Below are 24,454 nucleotides of genomic sequence, written 5' to 3' on the forward strand. Positions count from 1 at the left end.
GTGACTAGAGTGAGGAATTTTAATAATACATTACTGAAGGACATTGTGATCATTCCAATCTCAATCTGCAACTCCTGGTATTTGTGGCTGAGCAGGTTTGTCTGGTTTGAAACAAAAATGGAAATTGCCAGAAAAACTCAGCAGGTTTGGCAGATTCTGTGGCGATAAATCAGAGTTAATGTTTTGGGTCCAGTGACCCTTCTTCTGAAAATTCCCAGCAATTTCTGTTTTTGTTTCTGATTTCCAGCATCTGCAATCGTTTTTCAGGCTTTTGTTTTATGTGGTTTAAATTGTGTTGATCATTTGTTTGTAGGGGAAACATTCATCAGACTTCTGAGCTACAAATGAGTCCCCAGTCAAACGCCTTGAGTTTGAAACTTTGTAGGCAATACAACATTTGGATAGAGATGGTAGGAACTGCAGATGCTGGAGAATCTGAGATAACAAGGTGTAGACCTGGATGAACACAGCAGGCCAAGCAGCATCAGAGGAGCAGGAAGGCTGAAGAAGGGTCTAGGCCCGAAACGTCAGCCTTCCTGCTCCTCTGATGCTGCTTGGCCTGCTGTGTTCATCCAGCTATACACCTTGTTATCTCAGATTCTTCAGCATCTGCAGTTCCTACTATCTCTGAAACGAGCTTACACTGTGCATCACTTCACTTTGACAAACCAGCAGACAAGCCTTTTCAAGGTACAGCCCTGCGTTACCAAGGCAATTCCCACTCTGCAGTTCCCAGAATGGATCCAAATGATGTTGTAATGATTGATCGGCTATCACTCGCTCTCTTATTTCAAATAAGACCCTGCTTTATATGTAGCCACACCACATAGCATTTGACAACTATTAAAGGGTGTCCCAATTACAAGATAAAGTCCATTCATTTTAAGTTGAATGCAATGGAGAAACAACCATGCAAAGGATTCCTTCCTTTAATCGCTATTATCATTATCATTTACTATCATTGACCGTAACCATTTTTATGATAGAATGAATAACCACAATAACTTTACTGCTATAGCTCAGTTCAAAGTTACTCAGGTTGCACATAAAATGTGTTGCAAAACTGAAATCAGTATGATGGTACAAGATGTTTGTTGCCTATTCTACATCTGCATATTTGTAACAAACAGAACTGTCACTGAGAATAACTAGAGCTTCTATATTCACAGGATACACCTCTGATAAAACCAGAGTCAGGCAGTCAATTATTATGAAAGGGTTCTTTCATATCAAAAAAATACAGCTTTTACGTTATGCCAGTACTTAAATGTGCCAGCTTCACCACCAACTTTCATTATTATAAATGGCTCTACTCACTTTGTCCTAATGACACAGGTCAGTGTATCATAAAGATCAGCACACAGTAGAAATGTAGATGAGCCACAATAGTGCTTGTAGATGAGAAAAGCACCATATAAATTGCTGTCTAGTTCCTCCCCAAAACAAGCTCGACAACTCCAGCCAGAATGTTATGAATGAATTTATTCAGGGGTCCCACAATACTGAAGCAGTCAAATCACCACGAACACAAGTCGGCACCAAAGCAAAACACTCCCAACTCTATTAGGAAACAAGTTACAATTGCTTTTGCTACAAAATAATACTAGCTCTAATCCTATTTGTCCCATTAAGCTTACAATACTTCCTGAGTCTCTTTCAAATTTACACAGTCACTCTCTCTTTGGCTCTGTCCCTAGAACTGTGAGGTTGGTTTCTCTTCTCTCTCCCCCTCTCTCTCTGGATGGTCAGCTGGTCTCTGCCTCTTGCCATGCTGGTCTCCACGGATATTCAAGAGCAAGGTCTGCAGGCGAACCTTTTATACTTTCCAGAACATTCTATAGTTCGGGCCAAAGAGGAAGACTCACTTAATAGTTTGAAACAGTGTCTATCATTTAGACGGAATTCGACTGTTTGTTTCTTTATTTAGCAGGATCTGATGCCTTTCTACCTGGGCCGTCCTTTTTTTGGTAAGGTAAACTGTTGTGAATATGTCTGTCTAGGATAACTGTTGCTTCTTACATTACACTAACGTCATTCGCACCTGGGTACTATGTTTGCACTGTGTCAGGTGAGTGGGTTTTGTGACTTCAGAGTTTTACTTGGCCAATGAATACACCATCCCTTGCTGTTTGGCCAAGTTGTCAATTTCTCTGTGTTTTAGTAGCCAGGGCACTGCTACTTTTCCCCACTTTTAAATGGAAAGAAGCTTATGCAAATGAGGTTCAAACCTAATTGTACACGTTGGTTATGTTTGTTGTCAGGGGAGCCCATGTGCTCTGTGAAAGCCGTGTATATATTGGTCAATATATCAGATAATCATAGGTACAAAAGAGGGAAACTCCTGTCGCGATAACACATGCAGGACTGTGGTCCAAAGACAACATTCAGTAACCAAAACAAATAGAAATGACAACAGTGATAACCATAGGAGTTCCATCGATCTAATAGCCCCTGTTGTGCATGTACATTAATATTCATAATGAGCATTCAGATCTATTTAGATATCTATTTTTTTCCAGCCTGCAATCTTAACTAGTAGTATCCTGAGCTATATCAGGGCAAGTGCAATTAAGACCACAGCTAGATGAAAGAGGCCTGTTTGCCTGCATTTACTTACAGTCGTCTCTATCTATGTCCCCTGTCTCTCCACAGCCTACAGGTAGATGTCATGGTAACCCATTGAAATACTTTTTTTTTTAATAATCCTGATATTTTTAACTTCAAAAAGTCCTCAATCAAACTTTGTTACTAGGAATAATTGGAATCCCTAGCGCCAAGCCCAGCGCCTTGCTAAGTCTGTCCTTGCAGTTGTCATTGTACTACACCTTTGTGAGCTGCTGCAACTGACAGCTAGAAATGTGAGTGTGGGTCTTCTCCTGGAACAAATGTTCAAGCTGTTAATCACCAACCAAGAACAAGACTTTCCCTTGGCCAGCCTGTCTAGGTCCTCCCTCAGCTGTTCAATCATCCAGTTACTGCACTTGCTGTCCTGGGTGCAGTTTTGCTACTCACTGTCATCCCTGACTTTGCCCTCGATGATCTGGTTAACAGACTTGGCAAATGCCTCTGGTATGGTCACTAAATGGTGACTAGCTTGATTCTCTGTCAGTTCATAGATTCTTAAATTCATACAGCGCAGAAAATGCCTATCAGCCCATCGAGTCGACACTGACATAACTACCACTAACGTGTCCTAAACCAAATTTCTTGCACTTGCCCCATATTCTTGAATGTTATGATATTTAAGTATGCATCCAAATTTTTTTTAATGGTTGTAACGTTTCCAGTCTCCACTATACTCCATTGAAAATTAGGAAAAAAGTTAAATGGAAGGAGAACTCAAGAGCTGTTAATAATGGAGGTGATGGGACCCAAAAAGAAGGTGCAAAAACTGGCATAAGGGCACTTTATCTGAATGCTCGGAGCATTCAAAACAAGGTGGATGAGTTGATGGCGCAAATCATGGCAAGTGGGTATGATTTAGTGGCCATTACAGAGACATGGTTGCAGGTCATGACTGGGAGTTAAATATCTAGGGGTATCAAACTGTTCGGAAGGACAGACAGGCAGGTAAGGGAGGTGGTGTCGCTCTAATTTTTATGGATGATATCAGGGCGATAGTGAGAGATGATATAGGTTCTACTGAACGAAAGGTTGAATCCATTTGGGTGGAAATTAGGAATAGCAGGGAGAAGAAGTCACTGATAGGTGTGGTCGATAGGCCACCAAATAATGACATCGTGGTGGGGCAGGCAATAAACATAGAAATAGCTAATGCATGTAAAAATGGTACATCAATTATCATGGGGGATTTTAATTCACGTATCGATTGGTCAAACCAGGTTGGTCATGGCAGCCTTGAAGAGGGGTTCATAGAATGCATCCGCGATAATTTCCTTGAACAATATGTAATGGAACCTACGAGGGAGCAAGCTATCCTAGATCTAGTCCTGTGTAATGAGACAGGAATAATAAATGATCTCACAGTTAGGGATCCTCTTGGAAGGAACGATCACAGTATGGTCGAATTTAAAATACAGATGGACGTGAGAAGGTTAAATCCAGTACCAATGTCCTGTGCTTAAACAAAAGAGACTATGATGGGATGAGGGAGGAGTTAGCTAAGGTAAAATGGGAGCAAAAACTTTATGGTGGGTCAATTCAGGAACAGTGGAGGACTTTCAAAACGATTTTTCACTGTGCTCAGCAGAAGTATATTCCAGTGATAAGGAAGAACTGTAGGAAAAGAAATAGTCAGCCATGGATGTCTAAGGAAATAAAGGAAAGTATCAGATTAAAACAAAATACATACAAAAAAGCAAAGATTAGTGGGAAACTAGTAGACTGGGAAATCTTTAAAGGCCAACAGAAAGCCACAAAAAAAGTTATAAAGAAAAGTAAGATAGATTATGAGAGTAAACTAGCTCAGAATATAAAAACAGGCAGCAAAAGTTTCTATAAATATGTAAATCGTAAAAGAATGGCGAAGGTAAACATTGGTCCTTTAGAGGATGAGAAGGCCAATTTAATAACTGGGAATGAGGAAATAGCTGAGGCATTAAACAGTTATTTTGTGTCGGTCTTCACAGCGTTAGACACAAACAACACGCCGAAAACTGATGGCAAGAAGGTTATAGCAGGTGAGGACCTAGAAACTATCATTATCACTAAGGAGGCAGTGCTGGGCAAGTTAATGGGGCTAAAGGTAGACAAGTCTCCTGGCCCTGATGAAATGCATCCCAGGGTACTAAAACAGGTGATGGGGGAAATACCAAATGCACTGGTAATTATTTACCAAAATTCACTGGACTCTGGGGTGGTTCCCTCAGATTGGAAAACAGCCAATGTGACACCACTGTTTAAAAAAGGAAGTAGGCAAAAAGCAGGTAACTATAGGCCAGTTAGCTTAACTTCGGTAGCAGGGAAAATGCTTGAATCTATCATTAAGGAAGAAATAGCAAGACATCTGGATATAAATTCTCCCATTGGGAACACCCAGCATGGGTTCATGAAGGGTAGGTCAAGTTTAACTAATTTGGTGGAATTCTTTGAGGATATTACTTGCATAGTGGACAATGGGGAACCTGTGGATGTAGTGTATCTGGATTTCTGGAAGGCATTTGACAAGGTGCCACACCAAAGGCTGCTACATAAGATAAAGTTGCACGGTATTACAGGTAATGTATTGGCATGAATAGAGGATTGGTTGACTAGTAGAAAGCAAAGAATAGGGGGAAATGGTTGTTTTTCTGGTTGGCGATCAGTGGCTAGTGGTGTGCCTCAGGGATCAGTATTGGGACCGCAATTGTTTACAATTTACTTGGATGATTTGGACTGGGGGACTAAGTGTGGTGTGTCAAAATTTGCAGATGAACTAAGATGAGTGGTAGAGCAAAGTGTGCAGAAGACACTGAAAGTCTCCAGAGGGATATAGATAGTCTAAGTGAGTGGGCAAAGGTCTGGCAGATGGAGTACAATGTTGATATGTGTGACGTCATCCATTTTGGTAGAAATAACAGCAAAATGGACTATGTTTTAAATGGTAAAAAATTGCAGCATGCTGCTGTGCAGAGGGACTTGGGTGTCCTTGTGCATGAATCGCTAGAAGTAGGATTGCAGGTGCAGCAGGTAATTAAAAAGGCAAATGGAATTTTGTCTGCCATTGCTAGAGGGATGGAGTTTAAAAATAGGGAGGCTATGCTGCAGCTGTATCAGGTCCCGGTGAGGCCACACCTGGAGAACTATGTGCAGTTTTGGTCTCCTTACTTGAGAAGGGATATACTAGCTCTGGAGGGGGTGCAGAGGAGATTCACTAGGCTGATTCCAGAGTTGAGAGGGTTGGATAATGAGGAGAGACTGAGTAGGCTGGGATTATACTCATTGGAATTCAGAAGAATGAGGGGAGATCTTATAGAAACATATAAGATTATTAAGGGAATAGATAAGGTGGAGGCAGGGAGGTTGTTTCCACTAGCAGGTGAAACTAGGACTAAGGGGCATAGCCTCAAAATAAAGGGAAGCAGATGTAGGACTGAGGTCAGGAGGAACTTCTTCACCCAAACGGTTGTGAATCTGTGGAATTCCCTGCCCAGTGAAGTGGTTGAAGCTACCTTGCTGAATGTGTTTAAGGCAAGGCTAGATAAATTTTTGAACAGTGAAGGAATTAAGAGTTATGGTGTGCGGACGGGTAAGTGGAGCTGAGTCTCAAAAAGATCAGCCATGATCTTATTGAATGGCGGGGCAGGCTCAAGGAGCCAGATGGCCTACTCCTGCTCCTAGTTCTTATGTTCTTCTGTTTGTATGTTCTATTTGCTAAGCAGTGCATTCCAGATTCCCACCACCCACTGAGTGAAAAAGATTTTTCCTCCCAAATCCTCTTTAAATCTCTTGCCCCTTTCCTTAAAACTATGTCCTGTTCTGATGACCCCTCAATCAAGGGGAACAGCTGCTCTCTAAACATGTCGATACCCCTCATTATCTTATACACTTCAATTTTTTGGCGCCTCAGTATTCACTGCTCTGAAGAAAACAATTCAAGCCTATCTAGTCTGTCCTTCATAGCTCAATTTCTCCATCCCAGGCAATATGCTGGTGAACCTCCCCTGTGAGCCATCTCATGCCATCACATTCTTCCTGCAGTGATGCAACCAGAACTATCCAGCTATGGCTTAACCAATGCTCTGTACAACTCCAACATTACCTCCTTGCTCTTATACTCTCTGCCACAATTGATGAAAGCAAGTGTCCCATTTGCCTTCATAACTATCCTATTGAGGTTGTAGACTTGCTCGCCGAGCTGGTGTGTTTGGTTGCAGACATTTCATCACCCTGCTCGGTAACATCGTCAGTGCGCCTCTGCTGAAGCATTTGTGTTCTGTCCCATTTGTTATTTATCTGCCTCGCTTTGCTGGCATGATTGGCATTACTTCCGGTTACCTAGCAAGGTGATGAAACGTCTACAACCTCATCCACAACCCGAGCTACAAATCTTCTCAAAAACTTTAAACTATCCTATTCACATGTTTTGCCAATTTCAGGGGTCTATGAAGAATTACCCCAAGATCCCTCTGTTCTTCTAAGCTACCCAGTGTCCTGCCAGTCATTAAATACTCCCTCATTTGGTTTCTTCCGCTGAAGTGAATCGCCTTGCACTTATCAGGGTTAAATATCATCTGCCACTGGTCTGCCCATCTGACCAACCCAACTATATCTTCCTGTAACCTACAAACATCTTCTTTGTTATTAACCACTTCCAATGTTGATGTCCTCTGCAAATTTGCTCAACGTTCTCCCCACATTTTCATCTATATCATTTATATATATCATAAATAATAAGTATCCCAGAGGGAGCACAAAAGGTGTGATATCTTACCTCTTCCTTGCTCATCATCCCAGGGCCTCAATAATCTTTCCAAGTGAAACAGCATTTCACCTGAACCTCCTCCAATCTGGTCTATTGCAGTGAGGCCTACTCTATGTTGGAGAAACCAAACACAGGCTGGGTGACAGCTTTGCAGAACGCCTCCGGTTTGTGTACAAGCATGACTCTGACCTTCCTGTGGCCAGTCATTTTAAAAGTGCATCCTGCTTGCATGCCCACTTGTCTGTCCTGAGCATGCTGCAATGCTCCAGTGAATCACAGTGCAAACTGGAGAAACAAATCCCATCTTCATTCTAGGCACTTTACAAACTTCTGGACTTAATATTGAGTTCAACACCTTCAGATTGTGAACTCACTCCCATTTCTTCCCTTTCTTTTAGTTTTAATTGTTGCATTCTCTGTCACTATGTCATCTCTCCCCTCCCCCCACTCCTGTGGGGCCATTTGTTCTTTCTAGATTGGCATTTGGACATATCTGTTCTGCCATTCTCACATTTCGATAGTGCATAAATACTGCCCCCTCTACACTTCACGTCAGCTCTGTGGAAGTCGGTTTCTGAGCCATCTCAACAAGTTTACCTCAGATCCACATGATTTAACCTTCTCAATCAGTCTCCCATGTGGAACCTTGTCAAAGGCTTTGCTAAAATCCATATAAACTACAGCAACTGAACTTCTCTCATCCACGCTCTTGATCACATTTTCAAAACATTCTAACAAATTTGTTACAGAATAGAATATCAACAGTTTGGAAACAGGATATTCGGCCCATCTGCACATCTTTGGACTGTGGGAGGAAACCCATGCAGACATGGGGAGAATGTGCAAACTCCACACAGTTGCCCAAGGGTGGAATCAAACGCAGGTCCTGCTGCTGTGAGGCAGCAGTGCTAACCACTGAGGCACCATGCCACATGACAAGCTTCTGACAAAGCCATGATGACTATCCCTTATTGACAAATGCCTTTCCAAGTGGATATTAATTCATTTGTTCAGAATTTTCTCCAGCAGTTGTCCTACCACTGACGTGAGACACACCGGTCTGTAATTTCCTGGTTTATCTCTACCATCCATCTTAAAAAGTGTATCCACATTAGCTGTCCTCCAGTCCTTCCCCTGTAGTCTGAGGAACAAAACAAGCCAGAGGTGCCCTGTGGACTCTTGTAGATTGCCTGCATTCATTGCCTGAATTCAGTCCTTCCAGGTCTCATTTGACTCACTGGGTCAAGATCCTGAATTTATTGTTAAATTAGCCAAATAAAGGGGACTGACCGTTGGCACTCCTGCCCTGTATGCTGTGGCTAGATCATTAAGGAGTTCCCTTCAGTTTTGTTTACTAACTGCTGGTCTGGGTTTTCTCTCATATTTCCCGGACCCTCATGCCATTATTCTATGGGATGGGTGGGAATATGATTATTTTAATGTGGAAGGATACCATTCCAGTAATTGTATCCCTGATACATCTATTAAGATTGGTATTAGTTCGTAGTAAGTGTTATCAAACAAGATTTTACCTGTGAGTTTAAGTACTAGTCCACTGCGAGGGCCTGGTGTGTGTGTGTATGCGCGTGTGTTTGTGTGAGAGAGACATGTTGCGGGAGGAGTCTTCACTCCCAGTCTTAGCCCATTTTTAATTTCATATTCGAGGAATTCTCCATGGTGAGGCTTTGCAGGGCATTGCAGTCCTAACTCTGACCCCTTGTCCAGGCTGTGCGCTAGGCATCCCACTATCATACAACCATTCTTGGAGAAACTTCACCAATGGTCTGTGATCCCCACACTCATTGGTCTCCTGTACACCATGAGTTAATTGTTACACCTGAATACCAATGATTTTGCAGGGCGAACCCCCAAGGGTACCACTTACACCATCTGGCGTCTGGTGGGTCATACCACAAGTATCCCGGGTACATTGTTTTCTTCTGTGGCTGCATTACATTTTTGAAAACACTCATTATAATATTTAAATATAATACTCTATAAACACTCCAGAAGGGTTGCATCACTGCTTTGGAGTAGCCGGTACACTTCCTAAAAAGAGAACAAGAGTAATTTCTGAAAATATATTTGTCTAATATCTGACAGTGTGTTCAACATAACATTTTGGAGGTGTCAGATTGTCCAATTGTCACCAACTCCTGACCCACCCCCCCATTTTTTAAAGAAAACAATAAATATGCCCCGTATGCAAGATGTGGAGTGGTGGGCTGTCAAGCCAAAGCCTGTTTTCACTCCAGACATTTCTGCCAGGATGGTACCCTGAGTGTTAGCTCCTTTTTTCAAACGTCCCATTGTCAGGATGGAATCTTAGATGCCCGGCAGTTCCGAAAAAAATGGTTGGTTCGGCCACAATTATAGCACAGACTGGGTTTGGGGGTTCATTTGTGGGAATTCCTTCTTATGGGGAATTGTATGGAGGGGAAGTCTGCCTGGGAGTCCTTGGTGTATTCCTGCCCTTTCTTTCATTCCTCCAAGTTGGAGGGTGGCTATAAGAATTCCAGACCACGCTTCAGTGAACTGATTTACAGATGACTGCTGTGCCCTTAAGTCCCTTTCCCATACAGCAATTAGTTTGTGGAGGACCCAAGTCTCATTACAAGAGGCGTGGGAGGGGTTGAATGCCAGACATGCATCCATCCCTTTTTCCGAGTCATAGGATAAGAGTTTGGACACAGTTTTTCCATTGTTCTTGGGTGAGAGAGGTGCGGGTCATCTCCTGAAAAAGCCAGAAAAACTAGAACCAGAGTTTCTGGGCACAGCTGATGGGATAGAACAAAAGAACAAAGAACAAAGAAGATTACAGCACAGGAATAGGCCCTTTGGCCATCCAAGCCTGCACCAACATGCTGTCCGTCACAACTAAAACCCCCAATCCTTCTCGGGGCCATAACCCTCTATTCCATCCTATTCATGTATTTGTCAAGATGCCCTTTAAAAGTCACTATCGTAACTGCTTCCACTATGTCCCCCGGCAGCAAGTTCCAGGCACCCACCACCCTCTGTGTTAAAAACTTGCCTCGTACATCACCTTTAAACCTTGCCCCTCGCACCTTAAACCCATGCCCCCTAGTAATTGACTCTTCCACCCTGGAAAAAAGCTTCTGACTGTCCACTCCGTCCACAACCTTTATAATCGTGTGGACCTCTATCAGGTCGCCCCTCAACCTCCATCGTTCCAGTGAGAACAACCCAAGTTTCTCCAACCTCTCCTCATAGCTAATGCCCCCCATTCCAGGCAACATCCTGGTAAATCTTTTCTGTACCCTCTCCAAAGCCACCACATCCTTCTGGTAGTGTGGCGACCCGAATTGAACACAATATTCCAAATGTGGCCTAACTAAGGTTCTATAAAGCTGCAACATTACCTGCCAATTTTTAAACTCAATGCCCTGACCAATGAAGACAAGCATGCCATATGCCTTGTTGACAGCCTTCTCCACCTGCTTTGCCACTTTCAGTGACCTGTGTAGCTGTACAGTCAGATCACTCTGCCTATCAATACTCTTAAGGGTTCTGTCATTTATTATATATTTTCCATCTGGATTGGACCTTCCAAAATGCATTACCTCACATTTTTCCAGATTAAACTCCATCTGCCATCTCTCTGCCCAAGTCACCAACCAATCTATATCCAGCTGTATACTTTGACGGTTCTCATCGCTATCCGCAATTCCACCAACCTTTGCGTCATCGACAAACTTACTAATCAGACTAGTTACGGTTTCCTCCTAATCATTTATATAAATATTACAAATAGCAAAGGTCCCAAAATTGATCACTGAGGAACGCCACTAGCCTCCATTCAGAAACACATCCTTCCACTGCTAACCTCTGTCTTCTATGACCGAGCCAGCTTTTTTATCCATCTTGTAAGCTCACCTCTGACCCCGTGCGACTTTACCTTCTGTATCAGCCTGCCATGAGGAACCTTGTCAAAGGCCTTACTGAAGTCCATGTAGACAACATCCACTGCCCTACTCTTATCAATTATCTTTGTCACTTCCTCAAAAAACTCAATCAAATTAGTGAGACATGACCACCCCTTCACAAAAACACATTGCCTCTCCCTAATATACTTATTTCCAAGTGGAAGTAAATCCTGTCTTGAAGAATTCTCTCCAATTTCCCTACCACTGATGTAAGGCTCGCCGGCCTATAATTAACTGGATTATCTCTGCCACCCTTCTTAAACAAAAGAACAACATTGGCTATTCTCCAATCCTCTGGGACCCCCTCTGTAGCCAGTGAGGATACAAAGATTTCCCGAAAGGCTCCAGCAAATTCCTTCCTTGCCTCTCTTAGTATTCTGGGGTATATCCCATTAGGCCCTGGGGACTTGTCTACCTCAATACCTCCTCCCTGTTGATTTCAACATGACCCAAACTATCTACACGCCCTTCGCCAGATTCATCATCCACCATGTCCTTCTCTATGGTAAATACTGATGCAAAGTACTCATTTAATACCGCACCCATTTCCTCTGGCTCCACGCATACATTCCCTTCACTGTCCATGGGTGGGCCAACCCTCTCCCTGGCTACCCTCTTGTTGTTTATATATGTATAAAAAGCCTTGGGATTTTCCTTAATCTTGTTAGCCAATGACTTTTCATGATCCCTTTTAGCCCTCCTGACTCTTTGCTTGAATCTCGTTCAACTTTCCTTGTATTCCACCTTTGCTTCGTGTGTTCCCAGCCTCCTAGCCTTGATAAATGCTTCCTTTTTCTTTTTGGTTAGGTTCACAATATTTCTTGTTATTCAAGGTTTCCTAAACTTGCCATACTTATCCTTCATCTTTACAGGAACGTGCCAGTCCTGAGTTCCCAGCAACTTACACTTGATCTTCCACTTCTTGTTGTCGGCACTTATGTAGTGCCTCTATGGGGTCTATCTTATCCTGCCCAACAGCAATGAGGACTCCCACCTTCACCTCGTTAAGTATCCTCCTCTCTAGTTATTGGTTCTCGTGCAGATCTGAATGGACTGCTGAACTAAGCCACATGGTGATAAATTCAGTTTGCTCAACAGCCTTTAGTCCATGTACAATGGACGGTTTGTAGATCTCATCAAAAACTGTACATGGGTCTGAGGTGTACTCAAAGAGTGTCACCTTTTTGGCGATGTCTGACAGCTGGGTGGCTGGAATGGCAATTGTGTATGCAGTGTGACAATTTGCTGTTGGGTGATCACAGATTCATGGGTTCTCATTTCAGGTGTGGTTCGGAGTGGGCGTGAGGGCACAGTCATCTGAGAGAAAGGTGTCAGAGGTCCCGATCTGCAGGGTGGCTGATTGGGTGCAGATGTGTCAGTGTGGGCCCTCTTGTTATCTCCATGGGAGGTAGGACCCCAAAACCGTTATTATCCCATTCTGGGCAGAGACCTAGTTTGCTAGAGATTGTATTTGTTCCTGACACTTTGAATGCTCCATACCAGGGCCACATGTGCATTGCGCTGCATTGCAGGTTTGAAGAACCTGTGCAGCTGTTTGGAGCTCACGACACTGTTGTTCCAGCTTATCAATGTATGCTGCAGTTGCCTCCCAGTCCCCAGTAGATCTCCTCTCACTAGAACAGGCTCTTTCAAATTGTGACTGGAACTGCCCATACCGATCAGGTTTTCCTGTATTCTGATGTCCTGCTCTTTAACAAGTTTTAACTTTTCCAATTCATTATATCGATTTCTAATCGTTCCCACAGCTAGTCAGCCACAGGAATCTTCTAGGCTGCATGCTATTGCTATTGCTGTGCTCATCTTAGTGGCCTTCTTTCTTAATTTGTTATGCATGTATTGCCATATGTCTTGGGCCAAGGGACCTGTGGCCCAGGGTCAATCTGGGCTACTACAAAATTCTTTCTATTTGGGCCACTTTTTAAAAAGGTTTAGTCTGAGAGTGTCCTCCCATGATGGGACACTTGTCCCACTTTGCTAGCAAACATATTATTGCTGGGTCCTTGATTTGTCTTCCATGTTATTAAGTTATGGGATGCAGCTGTAGTTGAGGTATGGCTTCCACTAAATTCTTATTGCAACCTCTCAAAGTCCTAAATGTGTAGAACTAGGGCACTGTGGCCCTTTCTAAAATTACCCAGAGACAGGTCTTTAACCAGTTCTCATAGCTTGACTGTAGAGTTGCTCACACTTGTGTTTAATGTCTATCCCTGGGTCCCTGACCCAATATATGCTGCTTGTGCCAGGTACTCTTTTAAACATCTAGCAGTTGTTTCAAACGGGTTGTAGAGCATGTAGGGATGTCAACAGCTCCCAATGTCTCTACTCCTTTCAAGTATAAAAGTTCCCTTGACTCTTTGGAACTCAAAGGTCCCTCAACTCTCTTGAACTCAAAATAAAGTCTTTCCACCCTGGAAATAAAGAATGGCCTTCCCTCGACTCTGTCCCAAACAAGCACTCTTGGGGCAGGGACAACAAAGGGTCAAAATTCAGAGTAAACATTCCTCTCTTCAAAGTAAATTAAACTCAAAAATAAACTAAAACTCAAATCCCCTCAGCTCCATCCCCATCAGACACTCCCACAAGAGGGACAAGTCTTTAAAATTCAAAGGCAAATTTCTTCTACTCATCGGAACAGAAAATAAAGCTCCCCACACAGTGACCCCATGAAAGACTTCCGGAAGAGGGACAACAGGGGGTTAAAATAAAAGCACCCGTGGTTTTTTTCAAGAAATCCAAAATGTCTCTATGGTTTCTGGGCCTGTCCCGCTCGAACTGACTTCATCAGAATCTCTCTATACTCTGTTATCCTTTCCTAGCTTGTGCTTTCCTCGTTCTGGCTGTATAACACCTGGCTGATTGGCCAATTTCTGGTTGGCTGCCTGTATCTTCAGTTACTCACTTGAATCCTGGCTATCACATGGGGAATTTATCCTCTTAATTATGGCTCAAGCTGAATTCTGAGGATACCAGTCTGACGGGTTCGGCTTTGATTTTTCAACCTTACCATCGTTTCTTGTCAAAGACCACCCGAGGACACCAAATGCTGTCTAGTTCCTCCTTAAAGAAGTTAGATAACTCCAACCTGACTGAATTTGCCCAGGTGTCCCAAAATAGCAAAGTGGTCAAATCACTACAACCATAAGGCGGTCCCAATGCAAAACACTCCCAACTTTATTAAGAAGCCAATTACAATAGCTTTCACCACAAAATAATATTATGTTTAGTCCTGTTTGGCCCTTTGAGATTACAATAAATCCTGAGTCTCTTCTAGATTTACGCAGTCATGCTTTTTCTGGTTCTGTCTTTGGGACTGCAAAGCTGCTTTTTCTCTTCCTCTCTCTCTCTCTCTTTGGATGGTCAGCTGGTTTCTGCTTCTTGTCGTGCTGGTCTCTGCTGAGAGCTGCCAGAAGATTCAAGAGCGCAGTCTGCAGATGAAACCTGATTTTCTACATTTTTAAATGGTTTACCTGTAGTTTGGCAAAGAGCCAGAGATTAGGTTGGGGACCCAGAGTAAAAGAAGTCAGGTATAGAATCAGGGACCTGTGGCTTGGCAAGGAGCTAGAGATTCAGCCGGAGATCCAGGATAGACATAATACATAGGTGTGGGAACCTTACAGTCAGGCTACGAGGAGGCGTTGAAGACCTATCTCTAGGTAGTGTTAGAAGCGGACACTGTGCTCTATTTCTAATCGTAAGACTCTGACAAGCTGCAACAAGAATTTAGCTGAAACCTTACCCTAACTACAGGCACTTCCCACAACATAATAACATGGAAGAGAAATCCAGTAAAGGTCCCAGCAATAATACGCTCGCTAGCAAAATGGGACAAGTATCCCCTCTTCAGACATGGGACGACACTCAGACAATACTTTTTGACAAAGTGGTATAATGGACAGAATTCCATAGCAGGCCAAGCAGCATCAGAGGGGCAGGAAGGCTGACGTTTCGGGCCTAGACCCTTCTTCAGAAGGGTCTAGACCCGAAATGTCAGCCTTCCTCAGAGATAGTAGGAACTGCAGATGCTGGAGAATCCGAGACCACAAGGTGCAGGGCTGGATGAACACAGCAGGCCAAGCAGCATCATAGGAGCAGAGAGGCTGACGTTTCGGGCCTAGACCCTTTTCTGATGTCAGCCTTCCTGCTCTCTGATGCTGCTTGGCCTGCTGTGTTCATCCAGCTCTACACCTTGTATATCTCAGATTCTCCAGCATCTGCAGTTCCTACTATCTCAGAATTCTGTAGCACTCTAGACCCGCACTGGACCACGGGTTCCATGGCCCAAGATATAATGGTAAGAAACACATAACAAATTAGAAAACAAAGGCCACTAAAATAACTACAGCATTAGCAACAACATGTAGCTCAGAAGATTCATGCAGCTGACTAGCTGATTTTAGATCACTGCAAGACCAATTAGAAATTGTGTCTGATGAATTGGAAAAGTTAAAACCTGTAATTAAAGATCAGGGTACCGGACACAGGAAAACCTGGCGCACATGGGAAAGTTCTGGTCACAATTTGAAACAGCCTATTCTAGTGAGAGGAGGGCCACTGTGGACTGGGAGACAATCTTAGCGTACATTGACAAGTTGGAACAACAGTGTAGTGAGCTCCAAACGGCTGCACAGGTTCTCCAAGCCTAGAATGCAGAGCAATGCATATCAGGCCCTAGTATGGAGCATTCAAAGTGCCAGGACCAATACACTCTCTAGCAAACCAGGTCTCTGCACAGAATGCGATAATGTATACATTTGGGGTCACACCTCCCCAGGGAGATAACAAAAGGCGCCACACTGACATAACTGCACCAAATCCATCTCTGCCCCGCAGATTAGGAACCCCCTGCTGCCTTTCTCCTAGCTGATGGCACCTTCAAATCCAACTCAATCCACAACCGAAACTAGAGCCCGTGAATCCTGTGTTCACCCAGTGTCAAATAGCTGATGACCGCACTACATACACAACACCAATAGTGGACATCACCAAAAAGTAGACACTTTTTGATTCCACCTCAGATCTACATACATTTTTTGATGAGTTCCACCACCAGCCCATTGTACACGGACTAGATGTTGCCAAGCAAACCAAATTAATTACTATGTACTTTAGTCCAGCGGTCCATTCAATTCTCCCCGAGAACCAACAGCAAGGGAGGGGGACCCTTGATGAGAATGAAGGCAATAGTCCTCACCATTGTAGGGTAGGATAAGGCAAACCCCATAGAGGTGCTGCATAACTGCCAACAACACAAAGGGGAATATCCCAGCAGGTGGGCGGCGTGGCAGTCTCTCAGCCCAGCGTGGACTTCGAGCCTCGAGGTGATGCTGGGTGTGGTCTAGAAGCTAGGTGGTGGTGCAGAATGGGTTGGAAGGACTGCTATTCTGAACTTTTATTTCTTTATTTTTCTATGTTTTGCCCTAAGAATTTGTACCTAGGTACCTTTGTACCTCAGATGGCATCGTTAAGTAATGACTTGTAAACTTTTCACTGTACTCATCTGAGTACATGTGACAATAAAGCTAATTTTAAATTCTAAAATTCTTCGCTCGGCGTTTCTGGACCCAATTTGTGCAGGTTTTCGGGGACATAACCCACACCTCTCCACATTATCCCCCATGCCTCAGAAAGACAGAGGGACGGAGTTGTTGGTTGGTTCGCCAAGCTGACTGGTTTTCGTGCAAACATTTTGTCTCCCTTCTAGGTGACAGCGTCAGTGCTGTGTAGCCTCTGTCGGCGAACCAACCAACAACTCCAACCACAACCCGAGCTACAGATCTTCACTAAAACATGAAAGATGGAGGGATGCATGTCTGGGATTGAACCATTCCAACATGTCCTGTAATGAGGCTTGAATGGGATCTATGATAACAAGGTGTATAGCTGGATGAACACAGCAGGCCAAGGAGCATATAAGGAGCAGGAAGGCTGACGTTTCGGGCCTAGACCCTTCTTCAGAAATGGGGGAGGGGAAGGGGGTTCTGAAATAAATAGGGAGAGAGGGAGAGGCGGATAGAAGATGGATAGAGGTGAAGATAGGTGGAGAGGAAACAGACAGGTCAAAGAGGCGGGAATGGAGCCAGTAAAGGTGAACGTAGGTGGGGAGTTAGGGAGGAGATAGGTCAGTCCAGGGACAACACACAGGTCAAGGGGCCGGGATGAGGTTAGTAGGTAGGAAATGGGGGTGGGGCTTGAGGTGGGAGGAGGGGATAGGTGGGAGGAAGGACAAGTTAGGGAGGCGGGGATGAGCTGGGCTGGTTTTGGGATGCGGTTGGGGGAGGGGAGATTTTGAAGCTTGTGAAGTCCACATTGATACCATTGGGCTGCAGGGTTCCCAAGCAGAATATGAGTTGCTGTTCCTGCAACCTTCAGGTGGCATCATTGTGGCACTGCAGGAGGCCCAGGATGGACATGTCGTCTGAGGAATGGGAGGGGGAGTTGAAATGGTTCGCGACTGGGAGGTGCAGTTGTTTAGTGCAAACCGAACGTAGGTGGTCTGCAAAGTGGTCCCCAAGCCTCCACTTGGTTTCCCCGATGTAGAGGAGGCCACAACGGGAACAGCGGATGCAGTATACCTGGGATCTATCCCACGTTACTGAGGGAAGCGAGAGAGGAAATAACTGGGGCCTTAACAGATATCTTTACAGCATCCTTGAGCACGGGTGAGGTCCCAGAGGACTGGAGAATTGCTAATGTTGTCCCCTTGTTTAAGAAGGGTAGCAAGGATAATCCAGGTAATTATAGACCGGTGAGCCTGACGTCAGTGGCGGGGAAGTTGCTGGAGAAGATACTGAGGGATAGGATCTAATTACATTTGGAAGTAAATGGGCTTATTAGTGATAGGCAGCATGGTTTTGTGCAGGGAAGGTCATGTCTTACCAACTTGATAGAATTCTTTGAGGAAGTGACAAAGTTGATAGATGAGGGAAGGGCTGTTGATGTCATATACATGGACTTACAGTAAGGCGTTTGATAAGATTCTCCACGGTAGGCTGATGGAGAAAGTGAAGTCGCATGGGGTCCAGGGTGTACTAGCTAGATGGATAGAGAACTGGCTGGGCAACAGGAGACAGGGAGTTGTAGTGGAAGGGAATTTCTCAAAATGGAGAACTGTGACCAGTGGTGTTCCACAGGGATCCATGTTGGGACCACTGTTGTTTGTGATATACATAAATGATCTGGAGGAAGGTATAGATGGTCTGATTAGCAAGTTTGCAGATGACACTAAGATTGGTGGAGTAGCAGATAGTGAAGGGGACTGTCGGAGAATGCAGCAGAATATAGATAGATTGGAGAGTTAGGCACAGAAATGGCAGATGGAGTTCAATCCAGGCAAATGTGAAGTGATGCATTTTGGAAGATCCAATTCAAGAGTGAACTATGTGGTAAATGGAAAAGCCCTGGGGAAAATTGATGCACAGAGAGATCTGGGTGTTCAGGTCCATTGTACCTTGAAGGTGGCAACGCAGGTGGATAGAGTGGTCAAGAAGGCATACGGCATGCTTTCATTCATTGGACGGGGTATTGAGTACAAGAGTTGGCAGGTCATGTTACCGTTGTATAGGACTTTGGTTCAACCACATTTGGAATACTGCGTACAGTTCTGGTCGCCACATTACCAAAAGGATGTGGATGCTTTGGAGAGGGTGCAGAGGAGGTTCACCAGGATGTTGCCTGGTATGGAGGGCGCTAGCTATGAAGAGAGGTTGAGTAGATTAGGATTATTTACATTAGAAAGACAGAGGTTGAGGGGGGACCTGATTGAGGTCTACAAAATCATGAAAGGTATAGACAGGGTGGATAGCAAGAAGCTTTTTCCCAGAGTGGGGGACTCAATTACTAGGGGTCACGATTTCAAAGTGAGAGGGGAAAAGTTTAAGGGAGATATGCGTGGTAAGTTCTGCAGAGGTTGGTGGGTGCCTGGAACGCGTTGCCAGCGGAGGTGGTAGAGGCGGGCACGATAGCATCATTTAAGATGTATGTAGACAGATGCATGAATGGGCAGGCAGCAGAGGGATACAGATCCTTGGAAAATAGACGACAGGTTTAGATAGAGGATCTGGATCGGCGCAGGCTTGGAGGGCTGAAGGGCCTGTTCCTATGATGTAATTTTCTTTGTTCTTTGTTCTTTGATTCTCCACAAATGAATTGCTGCGTGGGAAAGGGACTTAAGGGCACAGCAGTCACCCAAAAGGTCGGTCCACATTAGTGAGGCCCGGAGTTCTTATAGGCCCCCTCCAACTTAAAGGCCTATAGGAAGGGTGGGGGATACACCAAGGACTCCCAGACTGACTTACCCTCCGTACGGGTCCCCTGCCCGCAGAGTAGAGAACTCCCACAAATGAAACCGAAACCCAATCTGTGCTATATCTGTGTCCGAAACAGCCATTTCATTCAGGACTGCTGGGCACCTAAGATTCTAACCTGGCAATGGGAAGTCTGGAAAAAGGGGCCAACACCCAGGGGTACCTTCCTGGCAGCAACAGCTTAAGTGAAAACAGGCTATGGCTTCTGTGTTGAGGATGACAGGGGCAACCCCATTATGGAAATAGCTTTAAAGTTCCCTAGCCAAATGTGTGCTCAAGCCAACTCATGCTAGCTAATCAGGAACAGCTCCTATCACTGCTAAACATCCATTTGCACACTAGATGACAATCCCATCCCTCCACATCGTGTACACGGGGCACATTTATTCTATTTTTCTTTTTGTTTTTCATTGAAAATATGGCAGGGGCCGGGAATGGGTGACAACTGGACAGTTTGACAATTTTAAAATGTTATGTAGAACACAGTGTCAGATATTACACAAAGATATTTTCCGAAATTATTCGTGTGCTCTTTTTATGAAGCACACCGGAGCAGCTTCTCCAAGGCAGTGGTGCAACCCTTCTGCAGCATTTGTGCTTTATATATAAGCATAATAATGACTGTATGTAAAAATGTAGGGCGTGTAAAACGATGCACTCTGGATATCTGTGGTGTGATCCAGCAGATGACATAGTAAGTCACGGATCCTCTGGGTCCACCCTGCAAAAATCGGTGGCATTCAAGTGTAACAATCGTGGTGTAAGGGAACCCAATGGGAGCTCCACATTGTGATATATAAGTGTAGGGATCACAGACAATTGGTGGCATTTCTCCAAGAATGGGTGCATGATAGTACCTAGCACACAACCTGGACAACGGGTCAGAATTGGGATAGAGATGCCTGGGTGGCCCCACCAGGGAGAATTCCTCTAGTACAAAATCAAAAGTGGGCTAAGACCGGTAGTGAAGACTCCTCCCCAAGCCTGATCCCCCACACACACGCCAGGGCCGCACAATGGGCTAATAATTAAACACACAGGTAAAAACTTGGTTGATAAGATTCACCTCAAGCCTGTAGAATAATGGGATGAGGGACTGGGAAACATAAGAGAAAACCCAGCTGGTAGATGAAAGAGAAGGGAACTCCTTAATGATATAGCCACAGCATAGGGGGCAGGAATGCCAATGGTCAATACCCTTGATTCGGCTAATTTGGATAATAAACTCAGGATCTTGACTCAGCAAGTGAAATGAGCCCAAGAAGGACTGAAAGCCAATAGTCCAAGAGACCGCAAGACAACTAGCAGAGAATCAGGCTAGCCACCACTTAGTGACCATACTAAAAAGCCATGCCAAGACAATTAACCAGACCATCTGGGGCAAAATCAGGGATGACAGTGAGCAGCCAAACAGCACCCTGTGCAGCATCCACAGTAACTGGATGACTGAACACCTGAGGGAGGAGCTAGACAGGCAAGCGAAGGGAAAGTCTTGTCCTGGATTAGTGATGAACAGCTTGAATATTTGTTCCAGGAGAGAATCCACACTAACATCTCTAGCTATCAGTTGCAGCAGCTCAAGAAGGTGTGGTATACTTTATAACTGCAAGGACACTCTTGGCGAGGCTTGGTGCTAGGGATTCCAATTATTCCTAGTGATAAAGTTGGGTTGAGAACCTTTAAAGTCAAAAATATCAGAATTATTAAAAACTAAAGGTATTTGGATGGGCTACCTTGACTCCCTCCAATATGCTGTGGACAGACAGGGGACATTGATAGGGACAATTCTGAATAAATGCAGACAAACAGGTCATACCATTGTATGCCCATAGCCTGTCAACCATGAATTTGGTTCAAAAACAGAAGTTGCTGGAAGCTCATTAGGTCTGGTAGCATCTATGAAGAAAAAATCAGAGTTAACGTTTCAGGTCCATTGACCCTTCCTCAGAACTTTTTTTACTTCTTCTTTCATCGAGCTGTTGTCCTAATTGCATTCGCCTTGATAAACCTCAGGATGCTACCAGTTAAGATTGTAGGCTGGAAAAGACAAATAACCCAACAAATGGGCCCGATAACTATGAATAATGCCTGTACACTCACTGAGGGACTATTAGATGGAACTTCCATGGTTATCACTATTGTCATTTCAATTTGTTAAGATTACTGAATGTTGTCTATGCACCACAATCCTGCATGGATTATTGCAATGGGAGCTTTTCCTCTGTTGTACATATAATTACATGGTAGGCTTGACCAATGTGCACAATGGCTCAATAGCTTTCACACAAACACATCGGCTCCCCTGACAACAAATAGAACCAATTTTTACAATTACATTTCAACTTCGTTCACATAACTTCTTTCCATTAAAAAGGCAGGGGCGTGGATATGTAACAGCCTGTTGGCTGCTACAACACAGGGAAATTGCTAACTTGGCCAAACAGCAAGGGATGCTGGGTTCATTAGCCAAGTAAAACTGTGAAGTCATAAAACCCACACAATGGACACAGTGCAAACACCGCACAGGTGCTAATGACATTAGCATAATGTAAAAAGCAACAGTTATCCTGGACAGACACGTCTCCAACCATTTATCAACCAAACAAAGGAGGGCTCAAATGGAAAGGCACGGGGTCCCACTACACAAAGAAACAAACAGTAGCAAGCCATCTAAATTATTGACAATTTTTCAAAGCACTATGCGAGTTTCCCTGATTGGCCAGAAATATAGAAAATTCCAGAAAACCACAGGTTTAAAAACTGGGTTCACCTGCAGACCGCTCTCTTGGATTCTCTTGAATCACCTGGAGACCTACTGAGGAGACCAGAATGGCAACAGGCAGAGACCAACTGACCACTGAGAGAGAGGGAGAGAGACAGAGCAGCTTCACAGTCCCAAAGACAGAGCCAAAGGGAAAGAGCGACTGCATAAATCAATAAGAGACTCGGGAGGTACTGTAAGTTTAAGGGGTTGAATAAGATTAGAGATAGTATTGTTTTGTTGTAAAAGCTATTGTAACTTGCTTCTTAATAAAGTTGGGAATGTTTTGCATTTGCACTGACTTGTGTTCATTATGATTTGACCACTTCAATATTGTGAGACACCTGGCAAATTATTTCATAACGTTCTGGTTGGAGTTGTCTAACTTGTTTTAAGGAGGAACTACATAATAAAATATAGAGTACCCATTCCAATAACTATAAATGTACGACAAGTGGATGCTTGACATTTCTGAGAACCAGGGGCCTGGGGAAAAGAATGAACAGAAATTCTTGCTCGCTGCAAGCTGAAATTAGGACAACCATACACGCTACTAGGGGATAACAGAGTGCAAACTGCTACAGAAATCCACCTTATAATAGCAGGCCTTTTTATCATTGACTCAAGATCAAAAAAAAGGATGCAGCAATTTATTTCAAATATCTGTGATTTGGGCATCCGTATGAAGAGCAGTGATCAATGGCAATAGCAATCAGCAGTTCATTAAAATTCACAGTTCACAGAAAGTATGCTTACTGTAGCTTATCAAGATACCATTTGAAAAAAAATACATTTTACCTTCCAACCAAATTCAGTTATGAAGTGTTGTTACATGCCCTGGAACACTTTAAAAATGGTAACATTCTGTCCAATTTAATTCAATAAATTGGTAGAGACATCTTTGTTTTCTACCTTAAATACCTCAAATGTAAGTAAACAAGAGAGCCATCAGATTTTACATTGGTCATACTTTGATTTTGTATTTTTTTTTCACAGAATCCCTACAGTGTGGAAACAGGCCATTCAGCCCAACAAGTCCACATTGCCCTTCTGAAGAGCATCCCACCCAGACCCAGCCCCAGCCCCAGCCCCCTACCCCTGCATTTACCCATATCTAATCCAAACATCCCTGAACACTATGGGTAATTTAGCACAGCCAATCCACCTACCCTGCATATTTTTGGGCTGTGGGAGGAAACCTGGTGAGAATGTGCAAACTCCACACAGACAGTTGCCAGAGGGTGCAATTGAACCTGGGTCCCTGGCACTGTGAGGCAGCAGCGCTAACCACTGAGCCACTGTGCCACTGTGCTGCCCTTGAAAAAGAGTAAAAACTGTCACACAAGCTTCCTGTCTCAACTCATGGCCAGAAATGAACAGACTTGGCCAAAATGGGGCTTGAACCCATGACCTTGGCATTATTAGCACCATGCTCTAACCAGCTGAGCTAACCACATTTTGGCCAAATAAGCTACTTTGTATTTTGTCCTCTTCCACCAATATAGTGTCACATCTTTTCAATAATATCACATAAAAATCTTTCAAACTGGGTTAGAAAATGTTTCTGATTTCAAAAAACACAAAGACCTGTGTTTGAAAATTAGTGGTAAATAAATAAGAAAAAAAACAAATTAATGTATAGGAACTCAAAGGGTTATGAAAGCTGTGATTTTGAAGCTTGTTTTATTGAGACAAGTCTAACTGAATAGGGAAACTCAGAAAAGAAAACGGATTCTTCCAGTTTCTAATGGAACTAAGACGGAGATTGACATTCTGGAAATTAAAACTTCTGGTTGAAACTATGTAAAAGGAGACATAGAAAACACAGCTCAGTAGATGACAATGATATTGGTGCAATCCTAGCAGGCTGAACAAGACATAGGTTAGACCCAGAAGGAGCGAATAAGCAAACATACAGCTCCTACAGCAGTTTGAATCTACACCAAACAGATTGTAAGTAGAGTTAGAGATAGTAGGAACTGCAGATGCTGGAGAATCCGAGACAACAAGGTGCAGGGCTGGATGAACACAGCAGGCCAAGCAGCATCATAGGAGCAGA

General features: G+C 43.8%; 1 protein-coding gene and 1 non-coding gene across 8 annotated transcripts in view; both read right to left on the bottom strand.

Moving 5' to 3' along the window:
- The window catches only part of LOC109916163 (nuclear factor 1 B-type), a 404,400-nt gene that overhangs the window by 230,558 nt on the left and 149,388 nt on the right, over positions 1–24,454 (bottom strand). The window lies entirely within an intron of this gene.
- trnai-aau lies at positions 23,779–23,859 on the bottom strand. The gene has a single exon. It is a non-coding gene; the product is annotated as a tRNA-Ile (tRNA).

This window comes from Rhincodon typus, chromosome 3, assembly GCF_021869965.1.
Source record: "Rhincodon typus isolate 14 chromosome 3, sRhiTyp1.1, whole genome shotgun sequence".
NCBI lineage: Eukaryota > Metazoa > Chordata > Chondrichthyes > Orectolobiformes > Rhincodontidae > Rhincodon > Rhincodon typus.